This window comes from Pygocentrus nattereri, chromosome 23, assembly GCF_015220715.1.
Source record: "Pygocentrus nattereri isolate fPygNat1 chromosome 23, fPygNat1.pri, whole genome shotgun sequence".
NCBI classification, from domain to species: Eukaryota; Metazoa; Chordata; class Actinopteri; order Characiformes; family Serrasalmidae; genus Pygocentrus; species Pygocentrus nattereri.
In genome coordinates, this window is record NC_051233.1 from 23,924,239 (window position 1) to 23,950,719 (window position 26,481).

The 26,481-nt window shown below is 41.6% G+C and overlaps 1 protein-coding gene and 1 non-coding gene across 3 annotated transcripts in view; one reads left to right on the top strand and one right to left on the bottom strand.

The window, feature by feature from the left end:
* The window catches only part of doc2b (double C2-like domains, beta), a 294,549-nt gene that overhangs the window by 129,270 nt on the left and 138,798 nt on the right, over positions 1 to 26,481 (bottom strand). The window lies entirely within an intron of this gene.
* Positions 22,143 to 22,213, top strand: trnag-gcc. Its single transcript has one exon. It is a non-coding gene; the product is annotated as a tRNA-Gly (tRNA).

The window sequence follows — 26,481 nt, forward strand, 5'->3', positions numbered from 1 at the left end:
TATATATATATATTTCTGAGAAGATCTTAGATGTAAGATAATTCACTTGCGAAATATGGAGAAAGTTAAAGGAAAATTAGGAGTTCCAAAAACTGGAGTTGAGAAAATGATTAAACAGTTTAGAGAAAATGGGACTCGCAACCATGCAAAACACAAATATTATCATCAGATAAACAGTTTTCATCTTTTTGACCTGTTATTTTCTGAAATACGGAGCAAATTATTTGGTTATCAACAGCCATGTTGAAGAATAGAATGTGTGGGAATAAGGAGGCCAATCATACACACACCTTTTTGGGAAAATGTACACGAAGTGGTTAAAGACATTTTGGGTTATTCAGTCCCTAAACAATGCAGAGTTATGTACCTATAGATGAACATGTCGATAATGACAAATATCTGACAGCCAGCAAAAAAGCAATAACACGAAATTGGTATAAAATTGAACCTCTTTCGACAGAACAGTGGGTGGAAATAAGTAAGTCAAATTTATTTACTAGAAAAAATGACTTACCAACTTCGGAGTGAGGGAAAACGTATTTGCTAACAAGTGGTGAAAACGGATGACATGATACCATAAGGAATAAACAGACATAAATGCAGGGATACTGTATCTTTAAATACAATCATTTGATAAGAGCTTTGTAACCACAGACAACCCCTTCCTCTCTCTACTTTTATTTTGTTTTGCTCCTGTTTCCCTTTTTTCTTTTTGGTTTTGTCCTGTTTGTGATGTTTCATCGTTTCATAACAAACTCAATAAACACTTAAGCGTAAAATAAATAAATAAATAAATAAAAGTTTTGTTCTTTGAGAGAGAGAAGACACTCAATCTCCACTCCTGCTTCAGTTTTGGAAAAATCCACAGTTTCTATTCATCCTTCCTATGAGTCTGAAAGGAGGTATAACTGTCAAGATGATGTTCTGAGAAAATGAAACAGAAGAAGAATAAAAAAAAAAAAAGAAAATTTACATGAGAACACCAGGATAGGACATTTGAGATATGGACGTGTCTAAACTTGAGATCTTTGAAAGCAGCGATAAAGCAATAAAAGACATCTAGGTTTAATGACCTCAAGAATAGTTTTGAGAAGATCAAGAGTCCAGAATTCCCCATCACTGAATGTGTTTGGATTACTTGGATTGTCAGAAGAAAACGCAACTTCTAAGACTGAACTTCGGAGGTGTGGAAAAAATATCCCAGCATGTTTCTTAGAAAAACTGACAGCAGGTCTGTCAAAAATGAATGGAAGCTGTAAAAAAACATAAAAGAGTGGATAAAAATTATATTATACTGAAATGTTTATTTATGTCATTTTTTGTTAAATATATGTTTCCCTGATGCTGAACACCAAAATGGTTACTTTACAGAAGAAGGACAAAATGTTCCTAACCTTTAAAGGAAGTTAACGTAAAGTCACGTAAGTTTAGACCAATTCTATTGGTCCATTTATTAAATAACATTCTCAAAATGTAAAAGGGCAGCTAGAATTTTCAAAATAATGTAAAAACCTTAAAAATGTAAATATAAAGTTTTGTCCTGACATCGAGGAAAATATAGTAATTTTTTTACAATCATAATAATATAAAACATCATCTTGATATCAAAACCTCATTAACTTGTAATTATTTAAATTTTCATTACTTAACACCATGCCAGCTGCCTCATATTGTTTCATTTATGTGTATGTATATATATATTATATATATATATATATATATAAATACATAAATACATACACACACACACACACACACACACACACACACACACACACACACACACACACATATATATATATATATATATATATATATATATATATATATATATATATATATGAACACATATATACATATGAACATTAGTACTTATGTCAATAAGTGCTAATATATAAACACAAACACACACACACACACACACACACACACACACACCCAGGAGAGATTAACACATTTGCAAAGTGATACAATATCAGAAAACACCAGAGCAGGGATTATAAAAAACAATGCAGCCTCTTTTGTTTGCATTAGCGCTTTCATGAATCGTAGGCTAAGCCACATTCCTTCTATTGTCAGTAATAACAGATTTATTATGAGAAGAGATCATGCCATGCTTTCCTAAGGGACTCTGCCAAAAACAACCCTGGAACACCATCCCCGCCAATGCTGACGTCACCCAAGAACAGAACTGGGATGAATGATTGTGAGATTGGGATGATGTGTTATAGTGATAATTCACTACTAATTATCTTTAACGGATGTTCATGCGGCGTCTGTGACTCAGATTTAAGCAGCAAAGTGCCGCATTACGAATCATAAACCGATGGAGTCATTACAGAGAGAAAGGTGCAAACAATTGTATTAATCAAAAGCGCTTCTGAATGGCAAGGAGGTAATTTGGAGCAAATAATTTACCCCAGTCATTATGGACCTGCCACCAGTGTGATTCTTATAATTCTATGGTGGGAAAAAACAGAGAGCAAATCTCATTAATTCACCCTCCATCTTTGTATTCCCTTCCAGAGGACTCTGTTCATTGTGCTTTTTAAGGGAATTTTTTTTTCAGTGAGGAGAAAAACACAGTGGGAGGCCGTTGTTGCTGTGTTGCCCAGAGCTTAAAAAAAAAAAAACATTGTTTACTGCGCTGATAATGTCTGGGTTTTTATGACAACACAATGTGATGAAAAGCTATTGGAGCAAATGGGTTTCCATAAGCCAATCCTTACTGTACCCAACATTCAGCACATGTCTGAAATAACACAGTCAACTAGATCTTTTTCTGAGAGTTTTCTAATAGACCTTCAGTGCTTATTCCATGAAGCTGGCTTTCATGGATCTATCTTCTGTATTATCTGTATAAAGTGTAATCTCAGCTGTAAACGTAATACTATTTGTATCATAACTGCATTATCCAGTGCGGCGTAGAGGGTGGTGGGTTCTCTATTTGATTCTTGTCGTGAATTTGATTTTCCCCGTTTGATTTGTCCCCGTCAAGTCCAGTCCTGTTGCCGCTTCAAAGTGTACTCCAGCTCTCAAAAGGAATGAGGGGAGTTCCTATTGGGAACCTTTGATTTGACTCTGTAGACTTCCAGTAGTTCCATAACTACTTGAAGTCTACAGAACTTTAATCAGAACCTTCATCAGAGCCCTATAGCAAAGGAGCTATCCAAATTTGAGTTTTCCATTTTCAAAGTGACTCTATAGCCAAAATGAAAAACATATCCACTTACACTGTTCTACACATGCTTACTTGCAAATCTTCAGCATTGCCCCAGTAGTTTCTAGAGCAAGAAGACTAGAAAAAAAAACTTTATGACATATTGGAAGATGAAGGTGGAGGAATTTTTGAAAAACTGCTTTGGGGTGGATTTTTGGGACGGGTTAACATCACTGCTAGGAAGTTGGATACCATGTTGTCTTCAAATAATCACTTCAATGAAAAGACAGGATTTCTCAGATGAGAGAAATTACTTGTCAGATGAAGAGGACACCAAGCTAAAAGCTAAAGATAAGACTATGCTTCTTTGTTTTGGTATCCGTAGTCCTGCCCCTTGTTTTGTGACTCCGTCCCTGATTGTCTCCACTTGCTTTCCACCTGTCCTTCTTTTTCCATGTGTATTTAAGCCCTGTGTTTGCCCCTTGTCTTGACTGGTCTTTCAGCTGATCTTTGTCGTTGGTTGTTATATGCCGTGTTGGATGTTCTGTTCTGTTGTATTCTGGTTTATGTCATGTCTGCCCCCCCGATCTATCCGTGTTGGCTCTATGACCCTGGACTGTCTCAACCCTGATTTTGGATTTGCCCATAATAAATCTCACTTATCTCTGCATACGCGTCCGCCTCCTCGCTCCCCGTTACAGCAAGCTTGGTACTGTAGTGAGAGAACATCAATGAAGGAAAACTTGATCTATAAAATCGTGAATTCTCTCATTTCATTAAGGCTGAGGAATACAATGTTATTCTTTAGAACACGGCATAACATGACAAATCACATTAAACTCTACTTTTAGACCAGAATGCTCATTTTTTACTGCACCATGCAGTTCATGAAGGTGAAGGTGAGCTATTTCTGCCTCACATTCTTAGGACATTTTTCCTGCCATATTTATCCTCAGGTTGCTCATTAGGGATCCAGATTAATGGAAATGTGATTAAAATAATGCTGTAGAAAGTGCTGTACAAATAAAACTGAATACTGGACTGAAAGTTCAAGAGGACGTTAGGGCCTTTTGGTCTGCAGGTATGTGAAGAAACATCTGTCATGCTGCATGCAGACAGAATGAGCATGTGTGGCGAAGCCCCTTCAGCTTCTAAATGGGAGTACATTAAACAGCTGAATTTGTGTTTAAGGAACAGGAACGCAGTTAATAAAGGAACAGATGTGGAACGTAAATGTTGCCCATTATCATTAATCCCAAACCAGGCCAGTGCTGACTGCTTTGATGCAAGGTATACGGTTTTATATCCTCTTAAGCCTTAAGGAATGCACAACTCATGTAGTCAAACTGGTAAAAGTGGAATATTTTCTATAGAATGAGCTTATGTACTGATTTAAAAATGGCACTTCACTGCACTTGACAATCTGGAATTATATGGTACTCAATAAAGGTGAACGACTGAGTCATAGTGCATTCCCTCTTCCTTCTTTTGGCTACTTTCTTTGGCATTCAAATACAGCACCTACCTTAAGTTATTTACGTCATAAAATCGCAACACAGCAACACAAGCCAGATTAAAAAGGACAAGTTGTCCAATTGCTGATCAAGTGCAATAGTACTGAGCAATAGTAAAATGGATGGGTTTGACAGTATTCCTAAGACAGGACCATCGCTAATATCGGCACAGATATTTACATATCATGTTTTCCTGAGAACAAATCTGCTTAGTCTTTCATATGTTACAACAGTGCAAAACCAACAAAGAGAAAACACACTCTTACTTGAGAGACAGTGAAAGAAAAAAGACACAGTGAGTCTCCTCCAGCTTTCCACATGCTATTCATAACGTCGCTCCGTAATGACTCTTTCAGGGCACCATCGGTAATCTAATCAGGAAGAGACGGAAGAGATGAAATAGCTGGCTGCATGCTGGCTGCTGGGGCTCGGAGCTTAGAGCAAATGTCACTCCTCCGAGGCTCTGGAACTTCGGAGGTAGCGGTGGACCAGAGAAGGGTCTGCAAACAGTAAAGTTCAAAGGTGATGACATTTCTTCGTGAAATGTGAGCGCCGCTTTCTGTTTCTTCGGGTTTTCTGTAACGAGTGATTATAGCCGAGAGTCCGGAGGGCCAGAGAGTGCTGCATGTTGACAGTGTTAGTGGGCACAATACTTCTGCAAAGGAGGCCATTCAGAAAAGTATAATATATATATTTCTGCTTTTTACCTGATGTTGAATGTGTTTAATGGCCATTTGGCATGAACTGGTTAAATGAAACCTTTCCCACAGTACTTTATTTTGAACATTTTGTGGGCATCTACCACATTCAGAGGTAAAGATGATCAGTCAAAAGACAACTACTGTGCACAAGCGCCATACTACACTATGAAGAAACCAACGCTAGCTTCTCCCTTCTGTTCCTACATCTCCTAGCGTGTTCACCCTAATTCGTGATCATGAGGCAAACCCACACACACACTATAAAAGCACATAAATAGGATGCATTACGTGAGCAGGCACTTCTTATAGAAACACCTTTGGTCCAGCATCACCCCACTTGAAAAAGATTATAAGGGGAGAAAGTGCAGGGGCGGAGAGAGAGAACTACTGCAAGCCCGTAATGACTGTTATCTAAGACAAGTGGTGTGCATCACGGTTTCGATATACTTCAGCCTTTTGGCTTTGGGAGCTAGCTTTGCTATATTGGTAAAAAAAAAGAAAAAAAGTGGTATTTATTTGTGGGACACTAGGTGCACTCCCCAAACTTTTTATATGCAGTAACTGAGACTTGTACCTACAACCTTAGATGTTAACCTAATGTTTTTACCCCTGTGCTAAAAACAACCGAAGGGTGTCAGGACAGGGACTGTAGGAGCGAACCTTTACTGCTGGCCTCCAGCTCTGCTACACTGATTGTTTCTAGTGAGCCGGAGGGTCAGCGTATGTCTACACACCACCAGGGAATGGCTGACTTCACATCAAGCTCTTCTGTTTCAGGATGGGACTGGAGGTTCACGCAGAGGCTAGTTTTACCCATGGGTCTCCGATTAAACTTGTGATGGTTCACTGAACTGTGATAGGGCAGACGATTTACTCTTGAGAGTAAACCCACCCTGCTCGGAAATGAAGACGTTAAATAAACAGATTTTCAGCCTCAGCCTGCAGAATCCAAAGGACTAAGAGTAAAAATGAGATAAACAGGATTTAATTCCCAATTAACTGACGCACGCTACGTTCTACTGAATGCCACAACCAGCTCTTCTTGTTCTCAAGGAGAGTGGTAATTAAGTGCACATATGTTGAGTATAGTCTTTTAGTTAAACAGTCACCCCCATGTGTTCTAATTCAAAAGTCATTTTACTTCAGCTCCATCTGCTTTTCATTTCCAAGTGTTTTTTTTCCTCTACAGTAAGAACAAATGGAGAATGCAATATACATGAAGCTAATGCTGAACAATAGAGGTCTCTGTAGGTAGCCTTTTCCAGCACAGCAAAGCTGTTTGTCTCCAACACCTGTGGAACTGTTGCTTCAAACAAATCACGGCTGCTGGCGGGGGGAAATTATATTCTGAAATTAATTTTAAGCGAATAGGATTAGAGAGAATTCTCACAGCGATGTATGATAACTAATTTCAGTTTGAACAAGTGGAGAGATGAGGCAAGGAGACGGTAAGACCCAAGATTCCCATTGTCTACCATCTGCTAAACCTCTTTAAAAAAAAAAAAAAAAGAAAAACGAAGACCCTCAGAACACCACATGTAAGATATAGATCGGTGCAATTGACATCTTACATTACTAAGAGGTCACAGAGGTGTTGTTCAGATGACGGGGAATTGAGCAGAGGCTCACTTACTTCTGAAAGTTTCTCAAGTATGATAACTGGTTCTTAATTTACAACCCCAATTTCATTGAAGTTAGAATGTTGTGTAAAACATAAATTAAAACAGAATACGATAATTTGCAAATCCTTTTCAACCTGTATTCAATTGAAGACACTACAAAGACAAGATATTTAATGTTCAAACAGATAAACTTTGTTTTTTGCAAATATTCACTCATTTTGAATTTGATGCCTGCAACACATTCCAAAGAAGTTGGGACAGGGGCAACAAAAGACGGGGAAAGCTGAAGAATGCTCAAAAAACACCTATTTAGAACATTCCACAAGTGAACATGTTAATTGGAAACAGGCGAGTGTCATGACTGGGTATAAAGGGAGCATCACTGAAAGGCTTAGTCGTTCACAAGCAAGGACAGGGCGAGGTTCACCACTTTGTGAACAACTGCATGAGCAAATAGTCCAACAGTTTAAGAAAAATATTTCTCAACATGCAATTGCAAGGAATTTAGGGATTTCATCATCTACAGTCCATAATATCATCAGAAGATTCAGAGAATCTGGAGAAATCTCTGCAAGTAAGCGGCAAGGCAGAAAACCAACACTGAACGCCCGTGACCTTCGATCCTTCAGGCGGCACTGCATTAAAAACCGACATCATTCTGTAACGGATATTACCACATCGGCTCAGGAACACTTCAGAAAACCACTGTCAGTGAACACAGTTCGTCGCTCCATCTACAAGTGCAAGTTAAAACTCTGCCGTACAAAGCGAAAGCCATATATCAACAACACCCAGAAACGCCGCCGGCTTCTCTGGGCCCGAGCTCATCTGAGATGGACTGACGCAAAGTGAAAAATGTGTTCTGTGGTCTGACGAGTCCGCATTTTAAATTGTTTTTGGAAATCATGGACGTCGTGTCCTCCGGGCCAAAGAGGAAAAGGACTGTCCAGATTGTTATCAGCGCAAAGTTCAAAAGCCAGCATCTCTGATGGTGTGGGGGGGTGTGTTAGTGCCCATGGCATGGGTAACCTACACATCTGTGAAGGCAACATTAATGCTGAAAGGTACATACAGGTTTTGGAGCAACATATGCTTCCATCCAAGCAACGTCTTTTTCAGGGACGTCCCTGCTTATTTCAGCAAGACAATGCCAAGCCACATTCTGCATGTGTTACAACAGCGTGGCTTCGTAGTAAAAGAGTGCGGGTCCTAGACTGGCCTGCCTGCAGTCCAGACCTGTCTCCCATTAAAAATGTGTGGCGCATTATGAAGCGCAAAATACGACAACAGAGACCCCGGACTGTTGAGCAACTGTAGCTGTACATCAAGCAAGAATTTCACTGATCTCTGATCTGCTCATTTCTACTCTTGTCCATCCTTGTCACTCCCAACGAAAATCTCAGCATCTTCATCTCCACCACCTCCAGCTCAGCCTCCTGTCAGCCATCCTTTTTAAAGCTGCCCTCACGTTCCACCTTACCAATTTTCTGCACTTCCTGATCCACTATCTCTCCCCCCGTTGTCCTCCTCTCTCTCTCGTTTTCCTCATTCATTAGTTCTTCAAAGTACTCCTTCCATCTACTCAACACTTGCTGTTCACTCACTAGTACATTTCCCTCTCTATCCTTTATCAGCCTAACCTGCTGTACATCCTTTCCAGCTCTATCTCTCTGATTAGCCAAACGATACAAGTCCTTTACTCCTTCTTTACTGTCCAGCCTCTCATACAGCTCATCATAGGCCTGAGCCTTTGCCACCATTCTTTTCGCTATGCGACTAGCCTCACAGTACTCCTGCCTACTTCCTTCATCTCTCTGGTTATCCCACTTTTTCTTAGCCGCCTTCTTCTTCTGAATACTCTCCTGGACTTCCTCATTCCACCACCAACTTTCCTTGTCTTCTCTCCTCTGACCAGACAAAACACCCAACACATTCTTGCCAGTTTCTCTCACCACCTTAGCTGTAGTTTCCCAGTCCTCAGGTAGCTCCTCACTGCCCCCAAGGGCCTGTTGCAATTTTTCCCTGAACTGCCTGCAACCATCCTCCTCCTTCAGCTTCCACCATCTAATCTTTGGCTCTGTCTTCACTCTCTTCCTCTTCTTTGTTTCTAATCTCATTCTACAGACAACCACCCTATGCTGCCTTGCTACACTTTCCCCTGGTACCACTTTACAATCTCCAATCTCCTTTAGGTGGCATCTCCTGCTAAGGATATAATTCACTTGTGTGCACCTCCCTCCACTCTTGTATGTCACCCTGTGTTCTTCCCTCTTCTGAAAATACGTGTTCACCACAGCCATTTCCATTCTCTTTGCAAAATCTACAACCATCTGACCTTTCCGCATTTCTGTGTTTCACACCATACATACCCAGCACCTCTTCTTCCTCTCTGTTCCCTTCACCAACATGTCCATTGAAGTCTGCACCAATCACTAATCTCTCCTCTCTAGGGACACCATCTACCACTTCATCCATCTTACTCCAAAATTCCTCTTTCTCCTCTAAATGACAACCAACCTGTGGTGCATATGAACTGACCACATTCAAAATTACACCATCAACCTCCAACTTCAGGCTCATGATCCTGTCTGACACTCTCTTTACATCCAGAACACTTTTCACAAGCTGTTCCTTTAGGATTATCCCTACTCCATTTCTCTTCCTCTCTACACCATGACTGAACAGTTAGAGTCCACCTCCAATGTTCCTGGCCGTGCTTCCTTTCCATATGGTCTCCTGGACACACAGAATATCTACCTTCCTTCTCTCCATCATGTCTGCAAGCTCTCTGCCTTTACCAATCATTGTCCCTATGTTCAGAGTCCCTACTCTAACCTCCACACTCCTGCCTTTCCTTCTCTCTCGCAGCCTTCTAACCTGCCTTCCTCCTCTCCTCTTTGATGGTCTTCGACCTACAGTAGTCCAATTTTCACCAGCACCCTGCTGGTCAACAGCACCGGAGGCGGTCGTTGTTAACCCGGGCCTCGACCGATCCGGTATGGCAATCAGTGGCCATACCAGTATTGGAGGGGGATCGGTTCCTGAATGTGGCTTGGAGAAATGGACACACTTATATTGGCTAAAGTATGTTTTAGATCATGTCCTGCAGTGCTGCGAGTCACTAGATTTCAGTCTGTTTTAGATGCTTCTTTGTGTTTTTATACCTGCATTTTCATTTTATCTCTACCCAGAAATAATTATGATGCTCAGGATGCATTAAGCGACCAGACATAAAGGTTCTTAGTTGCCTACAACAAACAACTTACAAGTTTACATGCATTCTCATGAGAAGAAGTAAATTTGATCCCTGGGGATGCCGCAGCTTGTCATGAGAGCATAATTAACATTGATTTTTCAGGGGTGGGTATGATGGCCATTCCTATCTGCCATCACTCAATGTGATGCTAGCCAGCGTGTCTGTTAGCTGATGTAACAGATTTAGCAGTTAGCTTTGTCCTCCAAGCGCAGTGATCTGTTGCGTTAGCGGCAGTTTAAAAAGATGTGGTGGCTGGATTAATGTTCCTAGAAGCAAGTGCTAGCCTTCACCCTCCCAGCTTGGTAGCACTGTGTAAAAAGGAGAGACCTGACCAGTGGGATGAATTTGCTAAATTGAATTTGATATGAGATGGAAACGAGCATACCTGTCTGAGACTACTGTGTCATTTAACTAGGGATATTTTAAAGTTTCTTATTGCAGGTTCACATTCTCGTTCTGTGGCTTGTGAATGCTTATGGATGATAGATTATGTCTGTGCTGTAGCTTGCTTTAGAAACGTGTTTCACAGAAAAACTCTATTTTCTAAATATTCTAAAATACTGTGCAAACTGGAAATCATGCTAACCAGGCTGAATGACAATGCTACATGCTGGGGCCAGCTGTGTATAGTGGTAGGTGAATCAATTTACTTACATTATGAATCATTATCCATGAGTGCCATTATCCCTGGGCTCTCACAGACTGCGTTCTATAAGCCTGAAACATCTGTATGGATGCAATGTACCAGATATTTACCAACACATTTCTGAATACATGAACAGATATTCACATGTACAGTATGACGAGCAGTAATGAGAATAACCGCATTCTAGTTCTGCACACATCCTGAGGCACATAGATCAAGGGTACAGTGATGGATGTCTATCAGGGCTTGAAAGGTGGATGATGCAAAAAACCCTATGCATCAGGCCACAGTCCTCCAGCAATAACCATGGAGACAGGGGCGAACATTCAATGCCTAAATACCATTCACAACTCCTGAGGCCTTACATTATGACAGGCTAACTCTTCATGTTCTAATTAAATGCTGTGAGAAGTCCTTATTCTGTAAATCCGTTACTGCCATAGCTTAAAGAGAACCTCAGCAAAGAGACGCACTTGATTGCTTGTTAACCAACACTTCTTGTTCATTATGCAGGGACGTTATCTGTGTTTTTTGGACAGCCCAGAGGCAAGCTTCTAGCCAGGAGTGTATGCCATGAGCCAATTACACCCCTGGCCTTTCAGAGGTCTCGTGTTGGCAGAGCACAAACCTCTCTGGACAACGACAGCAGCCAAATTCAACAGAGGCGCAGAGAAGTGAAAATAATGGCCAATCTGTAAAGATAATGAGTTCTGCAAACAATTAATCCATAAACCACTATGCAGCACTACAGTTTCAAAACTATTCAGCAGTGCTGGGCCACTCTGGGCTAGTCATAAAATGCAGGTTAGGAGCACAACTGTTAGCATCTCAATGTAAGAGTACAGAATAATTTAATAACAAACATGTGAAGGTAAGACACTACAGGTGGATAGGGTACTTTTTTAAAACAATAGACCACAATTTATCTTTAAAAAGCTGATTACTGATATTCTTATGAGTATTTGCATCTGTAGCTTTCCCAAAAATTACATTGAGATGCACATGCGGTGTCATCTAGTTAATGTTTACGCCTGCATGTTTACAGAAAACCTAAACTAAACATATATCAAAATTGCAGCTATAGCAGCTCCATGGAAATGCCTCAGTGCACATGCACTCATATCACACTCAAAGCAAATGTTGGAGGTTTATAATTTGTGATGCTCTTAAAGTTGCACTAAGTAAGATTTTAAAAAAATTATTTTTCACCACCCCCCCCCAATTTAGTCGTCCCCAATTCCACCTGCTAATTAGGTGGAACGCTTGGAGGGTGAAGGCTAACACAGGCTTCCTCCGAACCCTGTGAAGCCAGCAACTGCATCTATTCGAACTGCTGCTCACGCAACGTCCTTGGACAGCCAAACGTGCTCTGAGGAAAGCGCCGACCACCAGATCTGTTACATCAGCTAACAGACGCCTGCGCTGACTCGCATCATGTTGAACGATGGGGAAAGAAGGGGGCCACCCTACCCACCCAGAGAGCGAGGCCAATTGTGCTCTCTTGGACTCCCGGCTATGGATAGCTGTAGCATCTCCAGGGATCAAACTAGCAATCTCCTGATGACAGGACCAACGCTTAGACGGCTGCGCCACTCAGGAACCCAAGTAAGAATTTCTGTCAGCAGCACATCATATGTCTTCGCATATTAACATCACAAGCACAGGTTAAAAAGAAGATCTGGCTTGATGCAAAGAACATAGATCAGTAGATCATTCACATACTCTATAGACACGTCCATCATCAGGTTTTAACTGAGTTCTTTCTGAATACTCTTTCAAAATATTTGCAATCCTCAGATTCAGCTGCTCGGGCAAGAGGTCTGAAGAACAACCAACATTATAAAATGTTCTTCCACATTTTATGTGCAGTTCCATATTTCCATCAGAGAGGTCTACAAATTCCCAAACTTACATAGTGCAATTTTTAAAAGATACTGATTACAACCTGAAAAACAAAACACCGAATATTTGTCTGGAAAAATCCAGGCTAAAATCAACACGACAGAGAGCCAAACCTGCAATAAAGATTAACACGGGACAGAGAAAATGAAGGGTTAAAGGTCATGCTGGTCAGCCGTAATCCAGGTCATTCAAGTGCTTAAAAAAAGGAGGAGTGGGGGAGGCAACAGAGACCAGGACAATGCGTCAGATGTGAATATGTGTCTCAGAGTGAGCATGCAGAGAGGGTAATGCTGGTTCTGGCAAGCACTTCTGTTGAGGGCACTGGAGAGTGTGGGGTCATTACTGTAGCCTGCTGAGCAATGCATGGCCCATAATGACTAACCTCGGCAGGGGAGGCTTTTACGTGCGCCTGCAGGATGAACGCCGTTTTTTTTTTGTTTTTTTTTTCAATCCACCTGCAAATATAAATTTGCTGAAGGAAATGCCAGATAAAAACTCATTCATACAGCACTAGGCTTTCCTATAAGAGGCTATCATACACTTTGAACAAAAGTTTGAACATGATCAGATGATGAGCCTTTTTAATTTTCTAAATTAACACATCTGCTTCAGAGAACATACTTAAATCTGGAATTTGTTCTTCTAATTTTTAGTGCACAATTTCAATATATTTGATTAGTAGTAAAAAGTAAAAGATAAAATACATAAAAACATTAAATATCCCTTTAATGTTTTCCTCCAATATGTTACATTCATTAAATAAACACTAACTGTGCATTAAAATGTGCAGCAATGTGTTCTCTGTGGAGGAGGTTTACCTTACTTTCACTTGGAAAATTAACAAAATGTCATTTGACCGAGGTGCCCAAACTTTTGCATATGACTTTATGAATGACAACAGCAAATTAATTGCTTTATGCATTCTACAGCCCAACCTGTATGAACATGTTGTGTCAGATACAGATACTGATACAGAACAGAGAGCACTGGCAGATATCATTTTAAATTTATACACTACATTTCCAAAAGTATTCGCTCGTCTGCCTTCACACGCATTTGAACTTGAGCGACATCCCATTCTTAATCCATAGGGTTAATATGATGTCGGCCAAACCTTTACAGCTAACAGCTTCAACTCTTCTGGGAAGGCTTTCCACAAGGTTTTTAGGAGTTTGCTCATTGGAATTTTAGACCATTATTCCAGAAGCACATTTGTGAGGTCAGACACTGATGTTGGACGAGAAGGTCTGGCTCGCAGTCTCCGCTCTAATTCATCTCAAGGTGTTCTATCGGGTTGAGGTCAGGACTCTGTGCAGGCCAGTCAAGTTCTTCTACACCAAACTCACTCATTCGTGTCTTTATGGACCTGCGTTGTGCTCTGGTGTGCAGTCATGTTGGAACAGGAAGGGGCCGTCCCCAAACTGTTCCCACAAAGTTGGGAGCACGAAATTGTCCAAAATCTCTTGGTCTGCTGAAGCATTAAGAGTTCTTTTCACTGGAACTAAGGGGCCGAGCCCAACTCCTGAAAAACACCCCCACAGCATAATCCCCCCTCCACCAAATTTTATAAATGGTAACATGCAGTCAGACAAGTACCGTTCTCCTGGCAACCGGCAAAGCCATGCTCGTCCATTGGATTGCCAGGTGGAGAAGTGTGATTAGTCACTCCAGAGAACACGTCTCCACTGCTCTAGAGTCCAGTGGTGGCACTTTACACCTCTGCATTTGGCGCTTTGCGTTGTGCATTGCATTCTTTCAGTTGAACTGATAGATAAAAAAAAAATGTTCCCAGAAAAAGGACTTTAAATGAACTTTCAGCAAAGCTTTTTTTGGTAATATCAGAACAAAGATTTAAGTTTTAAAGTAATGAAAAAGTATAAAAAAACTTCACTATCTTGATAATACAGGGGAGAATAGAACAGAAGACAGTATGGATATGCAACTCCATATGGAGAGCACAATGGTTCTTCAACCTCAGCCACATTACTGCACTGCAGAATAACACTCACCAGCAACTGCCTCTATCTTTTACCTTAATGGCTCACGATTTACTTCTTTGCGGGATTCAGCAGCATGCGGGATAACAACAACAGTGCATCAGCAGAAAATAAGAGAGAAATTATGGAGTTTGAATTCTACAGCTCAAGGCTTAGGCTTTAGCTGATTCAAGCATGGAGAGGAAATTATGCAATTTATCAAACACTGTCAAGCTTAAAGCAGAATGATGGCTTATAATCTGTGAAGCTTTGCTGATAGAGCATCACTTGCAGAATGTGATTGATCATTGAGACTAATTCTGGCAGGGAACTCTGCACCTGCGGCTTTCTCCTTTAAAAACACAGTCGGCCCGTTCAATTTAAGCCCTCTCTTTAATCAAAGCAAATACCGCTTCAATATTGGCATAAGCAGGATTGAATTGAGATTGAGAGGGGCTGTTTCACTGATAGCGCTACAAATCCTGACTAAAAGTCGGGGTTGTTGTAAGATAAGAAGAACCTGCAACCTGCTACCTTCCTCCAAAAATGGTTTACCAAAGAAAGTGTAATGTTTCTCATATGATCTATTTTGTATGGAACCCCATTCCCGCCAGTTAGAGGAGAAAAAATGGCCTATTTCTTTTCACCTTCTCTGTTTCTGGCAGTGGTATGTTGAGATATTGACCAAGTATCTCAAAATAATGACATTTACACAAAATAATTCATTTCTCTCTCTAAGTATTGACTTTTGATTTTCCTTGTTTGTGGGACCAATAAACGATTATCTTGGCTTATCTCATGGTCTTGAAATATTGACTTATGGTCTTACCTTTAGGAAATCATTATTTCAAGATATTAACAATAGAAATGGATCTTGAATTAACATCTTAGTTTCTTTAAATATTGACTAAGCATGTCAAAATATGACTTTTTTCTCAGAATTTTGACCTATTACCTCAAAATACTGACTTACAATTTCTAAATAATGACTTTTATTGAAAAACTGACGTCTCAAATTAACCACTTATTTTCTTGAAGTATAGGCTTAATATCTTGAATTAATCATTTGATTTCTCCAAATTTTGATCTTGCATCTGAAAATAATGACTCATTTTTTGAAATACTGACTTAATTGTAATCTCAAACTCTGACACAGTAAGTCAATATTTAAAAACAATATATGTCATTATTCTGATCTATTTTCTCAAAATATTGACTTAAGTATAACTCAATTTTCAAATAAGTTGGGACGATGTGCAGAACGTAAATAAAAATAGAAATCAATAATATGCAAATCATTTAAACCATATTTTAAAAAGAAAATACTACAAAGACAACATATCAAATGCTGAACCTGAGAAATTGTATTATTTTTTAAATATACGACAACTTTGAATTTGATGCCAACAACACATTCCAAAAAGTTGGGATGGGGACATGTTTACCATTGTGTTTCACCTCTACTTTCAACACTCTGTAAGTGTCTGGGAACTGAGGAGAGCAACTGCTATAGTTTAGTAAGTGAAATGTTTTCCTGTTCTTGTTCTTGGATTTCAGCTGCTAATCAGTTCAGGATCTCCTTTGTCGTATTTTTCATTTCATAATGCACCAAATGTTTTCAGTGGGCGACAGGAGTCTTGTACCTGGAGTCTTTTAATACAGAGCCATGCTGTTGTAATACATGCAGAATGTGTTTTTATTTTATCTTGCTGAAATAATTAAGGCCTGAAAAAGACGTCGTCTGGACGGCAGCATATGTTGCCAAAACATGTATATATCATTCAGCATTAATGGTGCTTTCACAGATGTGCACATCACTCATGCCATGTACACTAATGCACCCCTATACCATCATGAATACTGGCTTGTGAACTGACGAACTGACAGTGTTCCTGAGCCCACGCAGTGATGTCCTCTACAGAATCATGTCTGGTTTTAATGCAGCGCTCCCTGAGGGTCCAAAGATCACGACCAGCAAATACTGGTTTTTGGCCTCGTCCCTTGCATACAAAGACTTCTACAGATTCTATCAACTTTTAATGATATCATGTACCATAGACAATGAAATGCCAAAGTTGTTTGCTATTTTATGTTAAGAAACGTTATTGTTGAATTGTTGCATGTGACATGCGCCCGCCCCCCCCCCAGGGCCCGACGAAAAGGGCCGAGAGAGCCGGCAGAAAGGCAGGGCCCGAGCACTCAGCCGCGACATACCTCAGCTAGGACACCAGGGAGAGAGCCGCGAGTGCGGAGGGGGTGGAGCGCTGAGCCCGGGCTCCCCCGAGGGACACGAGTCACGGGAGAGACCCCCTTTTACGCAGCAAAGCCGCTACATTCGACCCAGGCGGCTGAGCAGCTGGGGTCGGAAACGTGGAGGCGGACAGGCGAGCTCTCGTTCCCTCTTGGCTCTGGTGCTCACGCTGCCCTTAAATAGAGCCAGCTGATTCTCATCTGGCGGGCAGCTTGAGCATCTTTAAAAAGAGCTGAGAGGAAACAGAGAGGAGAGGGACAAGCAGCAGCAAAAAGGGACTGAAAGAGCTGAAAAGCTCAAAGAAGGGACTGAAAGGTCTAGCAAGCATCGGCAAGCATTGCTGGTTTTGTTTGTTGTTTGGTTTGTATTGTGGTAGAATGGCTGCTGCAGCTCAGAACCCTGCCTCCAGTGTCCTCCTTGAGCCCGGGATAGCACATGTCGTGCTACAGGGGTGCCGAAACCCAGGAGGAAGACGCCAACGCGTCGGGCAGTCTCCCCAGCAGAAAGAGAGACAGTCAAGACACTGGTTCGCCTGCATCTGACCGACTGGTGGGAGCTGAAGGCTGTCTTCCAGGAGGCTGAAAAGCACTGGAAGCAGCTTGAGGAGCAGCAGGTGGCAACCCGTCAGATGGTCAGGAGCCTGCTGGCGGAGCGTCAACCCTCAGTGTGCGTGGGGGTAGGAACGCCCCTCCCACCACTCCTCAAGACTCCAGCACCAGCTCGCAGGCTTCCCTGGCGTGCCGGTCTCCCAGGCTCACGACCGGCCGTTGAGGGAGTCCCTGCCCACGGGACGGCTTGGTAATCCCGCCCTCCCAGTGCTGGGTCTTTCCCTGGTGGGGTGCGGTGCGGCGGCTCAGGCCTGAGCCAGTTCCCGGCCTGAGTTGGGTGTTGGGGGTATGTGGCATGCGCCCGCCCCCCAGGCCTCGACAATGACGGCTGAGAGCCAGCAGAAAGGCGGGGCCCCAGCACTCAGCCACGGCTCGGCGAGGACGCCAGGGACAGAGCTGTGAGTGTCGAGGGGGCGGAGCGCAGAGCCCAAGCTCCCCTGACAAATGTGATTCGCGGGAGGAGGATGACGCTGCTGCCGGCTACAAGAGGCATCGGAGGAAGGAGCGAGTCCAGAGCTGAGCAGCTGGGGGTGGTAACGGGGAGGTGGAGTGGTGAGCTCTCGTTCCCTCTTGGCTCTGGTGCTCACGCTGCCCTTAATGAGAGCCAGCTGATTCTCATCTGGCGGGCCGCTTGAGCATCTTTACGAAGAGGGAACAAGAGCTCACCGCTCCGCCTCCCCGTTACCGCCCCAGCTGCTCAGCCACCCGGGTCGAATGTAGCGGCTTCGCTGCATAAAAGGGGGCGGGGCCCGGGCGACGGAGCTCGGGACTCGCTCCTTCCTCCTCCGGGTCCCGGGGGGTGGGCCTATGCCACATTGCACTATTTGTCTGTGCAGTCTTTCACAGAGTGGTGAATCCCTCCTCATCTTTACTTCTGAAAGACTCTGCCTCTCTGGGATGCCCTTTTTATACCCAGTCATGTTACTGACCTGTTGCCAATCAACCACTAGGTGTTTTTGTAGCATTAGACAGCTTTACCATCTTGTCCCCGCCCCAACCTTTTTGGAATGTGTTGTTGGCATCAAATTAAAAATGGGCAAATATTAAAAAAAAAAACAACAATTTCTCAGTTTCAACATGATGCTGTCTTTGTACTATGTTTCAATTCTCAACATATAGGGTTGAAATGATTTGCACATCATTGCATTCTGTGTTTATTTACATTTTCCCAGCTTTTTTGGAAATAAGGTTGTAAATATTTCAAGATAAAATATTGTGATATTCTGTGGCCAGAAAAAGAGAAAGATAGGGGGGAAAAAACAAGCAATTTTTCTCCTCCACTGGGCAGAATGGGAATCCATTTGTGATCAGGACACAGCGAATGCTTAAAAGACCTTTAACAGGTTTGTTATTGGGTTTTCCATCTGGTTACACAAAACCCTGCCACCTCCCCAATCCACAAAGGCACCTATAACACACATACACACTCATTTAATTCCATTCCGAAGCCACCAAGTTCAGTTCTTACACTGTTTTTTCATTTTAATCTTTGCCACCCAATTCTTCCTAAATATCTTCAGACGCAGTGAGGGGAAACCAGCCTGAGCGTGATTTCCAGACAGTTAAGCAGGTCTCTCCATCTAAGCAGGCTGCTCTTCACTCCCAGATGCGATGGTTGCCAAGGCAACCCGAGGGCTTGGCTGGCTGGGACAGCGACCTGCCGTGGCTGCACACCTATTTGGACACATTGTGCGGGAATACATTCAGTCGGTGTCTGAGCTTCAGCCCCTGGCGCTCTCTCTCCTTAAGTATGGCCATCTGACTTAACGCTTCCAATTATGGCATAAACTTTGCTAATGGCCATGAATTAGCACATCTTCCATTTGACAAATAAGCTTTCTGGGTCATTTGGGAGGTGAGAGATATTTGGAATAATGGAGGAAGTAAAAGTGATGTTTACTGACTGTGATACAGTGTCTCAGTATATTTAAATGAGGCCTGTTTGCAATGAAGGACTGAGCGTTAAGAGAGCTCATAGCCACCGGAGGCAGAGAGTGCTGACGAATTAAAATGTCTGCAACAACTTGAAAAATTCACATTATGGGACCACTTGGCTCTACAGATCAGAAAATGAAAAGCGTAGACTTGCTCGTTTTACGGCTCCATAAATTCATCCTTGCAGAAACTTCTAGATACGCCTTCATATGGATTTTTTTGCCATCACATCTTCTGATAATGCTGTTGCAGTCACCACTGAATTTACTACCTAAACTCGGAAGGTCACTGAGTATCAGCTGACACAGGAAGCTAAAATTTCCTAAGAAACATCACAAACATGACGTAGCAGACATTTCAGCAGGGCTTTCTCGAGATCTGCACTATTGTAGCACAAAGATCAGCACCTGTTCCACAGCGTTGACCCTGTCCACATGCAGTATTAATGTACTGTATATCTGTGTTGCATGGGGAATTAGAAACCCATCTGAAAATGATTATTATTATTATTATTTTGTCCCTGCTGGAGTTTCAGCTCTCAGGCAGGCGGATTTCCCACAGGCACACAGGAGGAAGGGACGTGAACAGGCCTCATTAAGGATTCTGGCTAATTCACAAAAATCGAAAGCTGTAATCAAATTAAAACGTTCTGGCTTGTGAATAGGAAACACTAATTACTCTCGACCTGAAGCGTTACACACAAAAATGCTTCACATCCCCATCAAACATGAACATTTTTCAGCTGGGTCTAGATTAGGAAGGTGACTTGATATATCATGACAGTATGAAATCATTCTGCTCAGGTATGAAACGCATTAAGCTACATTAAACCATGCAAGACAATACAGCAATAATTCTTTCACAATCAGGCTAAGAACAGCAAAAGGCACACCACAAAATCATTGCCCACACTCCAAAAATATTTAAGCCCAAAAGTTAAAACTTATGCATTTTAATTACATGTTAATTTTCCAATTTAAATACATAAATCCAATGCAAAAAAATGGTATTATAATTTGTTTCTCCATCATGTTCAATAAGCGTGATTGAATTAACTAATGTTTAAATTAAAAGTACTTGTAGGATTTATGCAATTCTCTTACATAACATTCATGTATTTCTGAGTTAATAGTACCTTCTGTATTCACAGCACAATTACTTAGATTGTGTAAATGTATTAAATGACATGCTAAATTCACAAACATTTATTGTAGTCCAAACTGTATTAAACAGTATTTGCTGAGTTACATTACAAGACACATGTAAACTTTAAAGTCTAATGTGAAAGAAATGAAACATAACTTTATAGATTTCAGTTGTGGTCAAATTCCCTGCGTTAGAATTTCTACTCCCTCTCAACTGAACTGCAGATGTTTATGTGCACAGCATTCCTACTGAGGCGCAGCTCTCATGCTAACCATCATGCGAGTTAGCTACAGTAGCTAACGCTATCAGTCCCTTCATGCCATGCTCATATGTCGAGGTCACCTACAGTTACAAAAAACATGACCTGTTGATTTGAATATTAATAGAATACATCTTTATATACAGCTTCACAATAAGCTGTATATAAAGCTATCTAACATCACAAGGATGCTAGATAGCTAGTTCACTGCATTGTCTACAGTAACTCTCAAAATAAGCAAAATGAAACATTAATATCTGGTCAAAAAAGTTAAAAACACAAATGAAATTTATGCGCATCACTATTTCACTGCTGTACTGTATAAAAAAGGATGGCAAAAAAAAAAAAAGGGAGGTTGTAAAAATAGCTGTTTCGTGTCCACCATGCCAGCTGAAGCAATGTCCTGGTTGATGATGCGTCCCCTGTTACTATTGCACATCTGCCAGTTGTCGGATTTTCTTTTGATACCTCTGATTGTTCTGTAAAGCTGCTTTGTGACAACACCTGTTGTAAAAAGCGCTATATAAATAAACTCTGCTTGCTTGCATGCGCACTGCCTCTTAATAAGATTTAGTGGAAAAATCGAATCGATCTTTTACAATTCAATTAAGTCAGTTCTGGATTTATCTAAATTGGGTTGCTTCTAATGAATAGAAATAAGTAAAGTATATTTGAATGTTTTTAAAATAAGTTTTATGTAAAATATTTGCTTGATGTTTATGATGGCCATAAATCATTTTTGTTGAGTGCACATCCCTACATCTCAGACTGGATCACATGAAAAACCGTATTGTAATTTATTTGAAGATTCTGAAACATTAGTGACACTGACCAAGGCTTCAGATGCTCTTACAGGGTAATTCCTCTGAGTACTCTTCATAATTAAAATCACTAAAATCTAAATAAAAGCATTGAGTGTTTTGATGTAAAGACTTCTTGAAGATTTCTCTACAATGATGTTCAGAGTAAGCAGGAGTCACGATGTCCACAGTGCAAACACAGCAACTTTACTTACTACTCAACACCACCAGTGAGTGTACAGGCTTCATATGAAATGTTAATGGTAAAGTATTGCTAAATATGAAGTTTTCTTTGTGATCTATTCAGTCTTACAACACCAAGCATATATCTTCATAAATGCATTTTAAAAATATGTTTTAGGCCAAGCATTGGTGGTTCAGTGGTAGAATTCTCGCCTGCCACGCGGGAGGCCCGGGTTCGATTCCCGGCCAATGCATGAAAGCTTATGGGGCAGTCATGGGCTGGAGGTTAGGGATCCAGCCTTGTGACCGGAAGGTCGCTGGTTCGATCCCCAGAGCCGACAGCACATGACTGAGTGTCCTTGAGCAAGACCTAATCCCCAACTGCTCCCCGGGCGCTGCGGATTGGGCTGCCCACCGCTCTGGGTAAGTGTGCTAACTGCCCCCTAGCGTGTGTGTGCTCACTAGTGTGTATGTGGTGTTTCACTTCACGGATGGGTTAAATGCGGAGGTGAAATTTCCCCATTGTGGGACTAATAAGGGTCACTTAACCTTAAGACTTCTCAGAACTATTAGAGAATGATGTCTCAGGCATCAGGCAGTGTACTGAGAGTGTAAGAGAGCTTTTAGAGGCATTAAACTCCTCAAGTGTCTGGTTACTTCACCAATGTAAATAATTCCGACTCTCTAGAACGGACAGTTTTACATCAAATTGCTCTGACTATTAAGGATTCTGTTAAATTTGAATGACTTGATGTTGCAAGATCAGCCAGTCTGTGAAAAGTACTTTTGGAAAAGATGTACTATGTATGCATGTATGATGTAGCTGATGTTTGTAAGCTGGTTCACTGACCGTTGAAAAGTGTGAGCAGTTATTTTTTTTCAAAAAACGGATAGAATCTAAATGTTTGCTTGTCCAATTTACTAAACCAGACGTTTGTGACATTAGTATCAACCAGTCCCTGGAAAATAAAAAAATAGGAATTTTCACAGGTACTTCAGGGAGCTGGCACCCTGTGCGTATCAAAGTGAGTTAGATTAGCACATCTATAGTTTCCCAGTGAGAGAGACAGAGAATGAGAGCAGCTCTCTGGCTGGTAAATAATTAGAAAGGGAGTGGACCTTCATAGGGTGTTGTTACAGGGCAGCTGAGTCAAACCCGTCTGAACCGAGTAGGTGGTGATTTCAGAGCCTGTCAATGGAAGCCGCACATTTGAACCCAGCCACGCATTTGCAGACTGGCTGTCAAACATGGTGTGCGTGAACGAACGAAATAAAGCGCGTTTTAGGCGTGTGGGCGTGTGCGTTTGGTGGAACAATGGTGGCATTGCAAAGAAAGAGTCTCTTTACTTTGCTTGGAGGCAATTTTGTGAGTGCATCTATCAAGTGTAACAATATTAGTGTGACATTAAAACGTGTGCAGGGGCCTGCTGCTGCCTGTCAAAAGAACTGTAATGGGCAGAGAGGCATTATGTCTTCTGAGAGTAATGTCTGTCCTCTGCAGTGGTGGCTACAGCAGTTCATAACATTGCATAGCGGTAACAAACCTGTCAGACTCCTGCAGGTTTCACAGAACTGATGCTGAAGCGATGCATTTGTCAGTTATCATTGGAGATGACAGAGAGATGGAGACAAACAGAAAAAGAGGGGAAGAGAGAAAGAGAGACAGCATGATCTTTAGAGTGCCACAGATGCAGCTCGTACTACCCCTACCTCTCCTTCCATCTGCCAGTTTTCTGATTTTTAATGTGTGCTGGCCAGCATTAGTACAACAACCAATGATGGCCCTGCAGTGTAGCTGTAATCGTGAGTCATGATCAGGCTGGGAACACTGGTATCCAGCATGTTACACCACAGCATGTGAGCCTAAGCAACCTATAGCACTAGGGAGGGGTGCTGGAGGTTGACTCAGCTTTTCCCACTACAAAGAAGAATGTTCCACAGAATTCAATACGTACCAAAGCTGCAGAGCCCAAACTTTCTTACTGATTACGTAATTACACTATGTAGTCCAAGTCAAGTATTGAGTTTCTGGGGTTTGAGTCTGAGTCTTGAGTTTCTGGGATGCAAGTTTGAGCCGACTCTCGAGTCTCTGGAGTGTGTGTCTGAGTCGAGTCTCTGGAGTGTGAGTTGGGGTTGAGTCGATTATCAAATCTCTGGGTTTCATGCCGAGTCTCACGTCTTTAGGGTGCAATTTCAAGCAAAGTTTTGAGTTTCCATGATGTGAGTCCAAGCCGAGTCTTGAGTCTCTGGGATGTGAGTCCTAGCCGAGTCTCAAGTCTCTCGGTTTCATGTTGAGTCTCTGGGGTGTGAGTCCGAGTTGAGTATTGGGTTGTCTTTAGTACAGAATTTTAGCTTAGTCTTGTTAGTAGCTTGAGGCATTGCACTGTACAAATGTAAACATCCACTAAAACAGGGGTCTTTAATTAAAATTCATGAAGGTCCAGTTAGAGAAAATATCCTCAATCAAAGGTCTGGAACATCATATTGTCTAACTTGCATTATGATTCAGTGCCATATACTGTAAACTGAAGCAGCCTAGTAGGAATATCAACATGTAGTCAACAACTGAATATCAAATCAACTAAAGTACAATTCAGGAGTATTTCAAGAATATATATTCAGTCAGTTTTCTCTTTTTAGATCACACCATGTGAAATAACTTCCCTCTGACTCACTTTCTTCTCCGACTGCTGTGTTTCACCTCGTTCATCCCCTGTGTGGCATCTCTCACTCGAATCTCAGTGCTCATTGCAATGCACAGATCTGATTGGCTGAGTAGTGTCACATGTGATATGTACAATACGTGATTAGTCTTAGTTACGGAAAGTTACGGTGGTTAAAATTGAACCAACCCGTCTAAATTAAATAATTATCCATAGCTTACCATTTACAGGTTCAGGTCCGCATAGGACAGCGTCTGGGTCCAGGCTTGGACTACGGTCCGCCTATTAGTGATCTCTGTACTGAAAACCTCATAAGACTTCATATCACAAGCCTTTCACTTCAGAAAAACCTGTCTGAAGGATGGAACTGGAGCGCTGAAAGCGAAGCTCAAAGGAAAAACAAATGGATTACTAAACAACTTGCGCTAAATTAGCTACGGCACTAGCTACCTAGTTGCTACCCAAAACACATGCTAGCCATCATTTAAAGTTGTTTTGCCTCTGCTTCACACCTTTTGCATTTAGCTCTTCATTCTGCCCATCAGACTGATGGCGTTTCTATAATGAAAGGCTGATTGTCTTACTGTATTGAACCTGATGTTGCTGCGAGCTGCAGGAAAACGCAGTAATGACTGTGCATGACCTTCACTAAACTAACGCATGTAAAGCTGGGAACAAAGTTTTATTCAGTAACCATGTTGACATTGGCAGTCCTAATTTAATCAATAATTAATTAATAATTTTTTTCCCTCAGGCTTACTTTTTGTGAATTTTCTGTCTAGAGACAAAGTTGAGTCACAAGTTAAAGAAAAGTTAAGCCGCAAGTTAGTCAACATGTTGTGGCTCAAGCCCTAAATGCAGTACTAATCTGCTGCATTTAGCTATTTGCAAATCATAGCTCAGGATCACAACCCAGTGATTACATCCACATAAGGCTTGCAAGCCTCGCTTTGGCACTCACACACAATAACACACTGTCAGGACACCATTAAGACAACACAGGGGGCATATTGCTACACCATAATTATTGTTTTGAAAAATCCATTTATTTTCCTGCCAGAGCCATCCCAGACATCCTCCTCGATAATGCCACACATCAACAAGTACAACTCTGAAATTACAAAAAGGAAAATGCTCGCTATTGTTCTATAATTGCTTCCATGAGCTTTTTTGCTATTGTCTGTTGATCTGAGACCAGTTTATAGTTTCTACAAGTTCTTCTACAAGTTAAAATGATCCTAATTCTAAAAAACAAGTGCGTTTACCCAAGTCAGAATGAGGCATGCTTAGCACACTGTTTGTTTGCTTAGCAAGGTGTTTATGTCAGCTCCCTGTATTGACTCAAGTCTCGGTCTGAGGTAGATCTAACGGGATGACCGGAGCAAAGAAGGCGTGCAGGCTTAACAAGCAGATGATCAATGCTGTCGTTGCCTTAAGGCTGAACTCTCCTTCACTCAATATGAAATAGATGGGATTCGTTACCACCCTTTAACCTCGGAGATGAGCTGACGAGTGCCATGGTTAAACTTACTGCAAGGTTGCTGCTGACACATGCAGCAGAGGAAGACACTGTTGACTTCTGAGATGATTTGTTTGGGTTGGTCTCATTTCAACGGCTGCATCACTGTCAATATGTACCAGGCAAATTATTCTGTCCAAACAACTGGATGTAATTGGAAGGTACATGACAGCAAATACCCTATCATGTCACCTAATTTGAACAAAACAGCATCACGGTGTGACAGTCACACGATAATTTCACTCTTGTTTGTATTGATCCTGTGCAGAGTATCTAATCCCATTACATTCATTTCATACCGCATAGTGCACCTATACAGCTCATCCTTTTTATCCACATT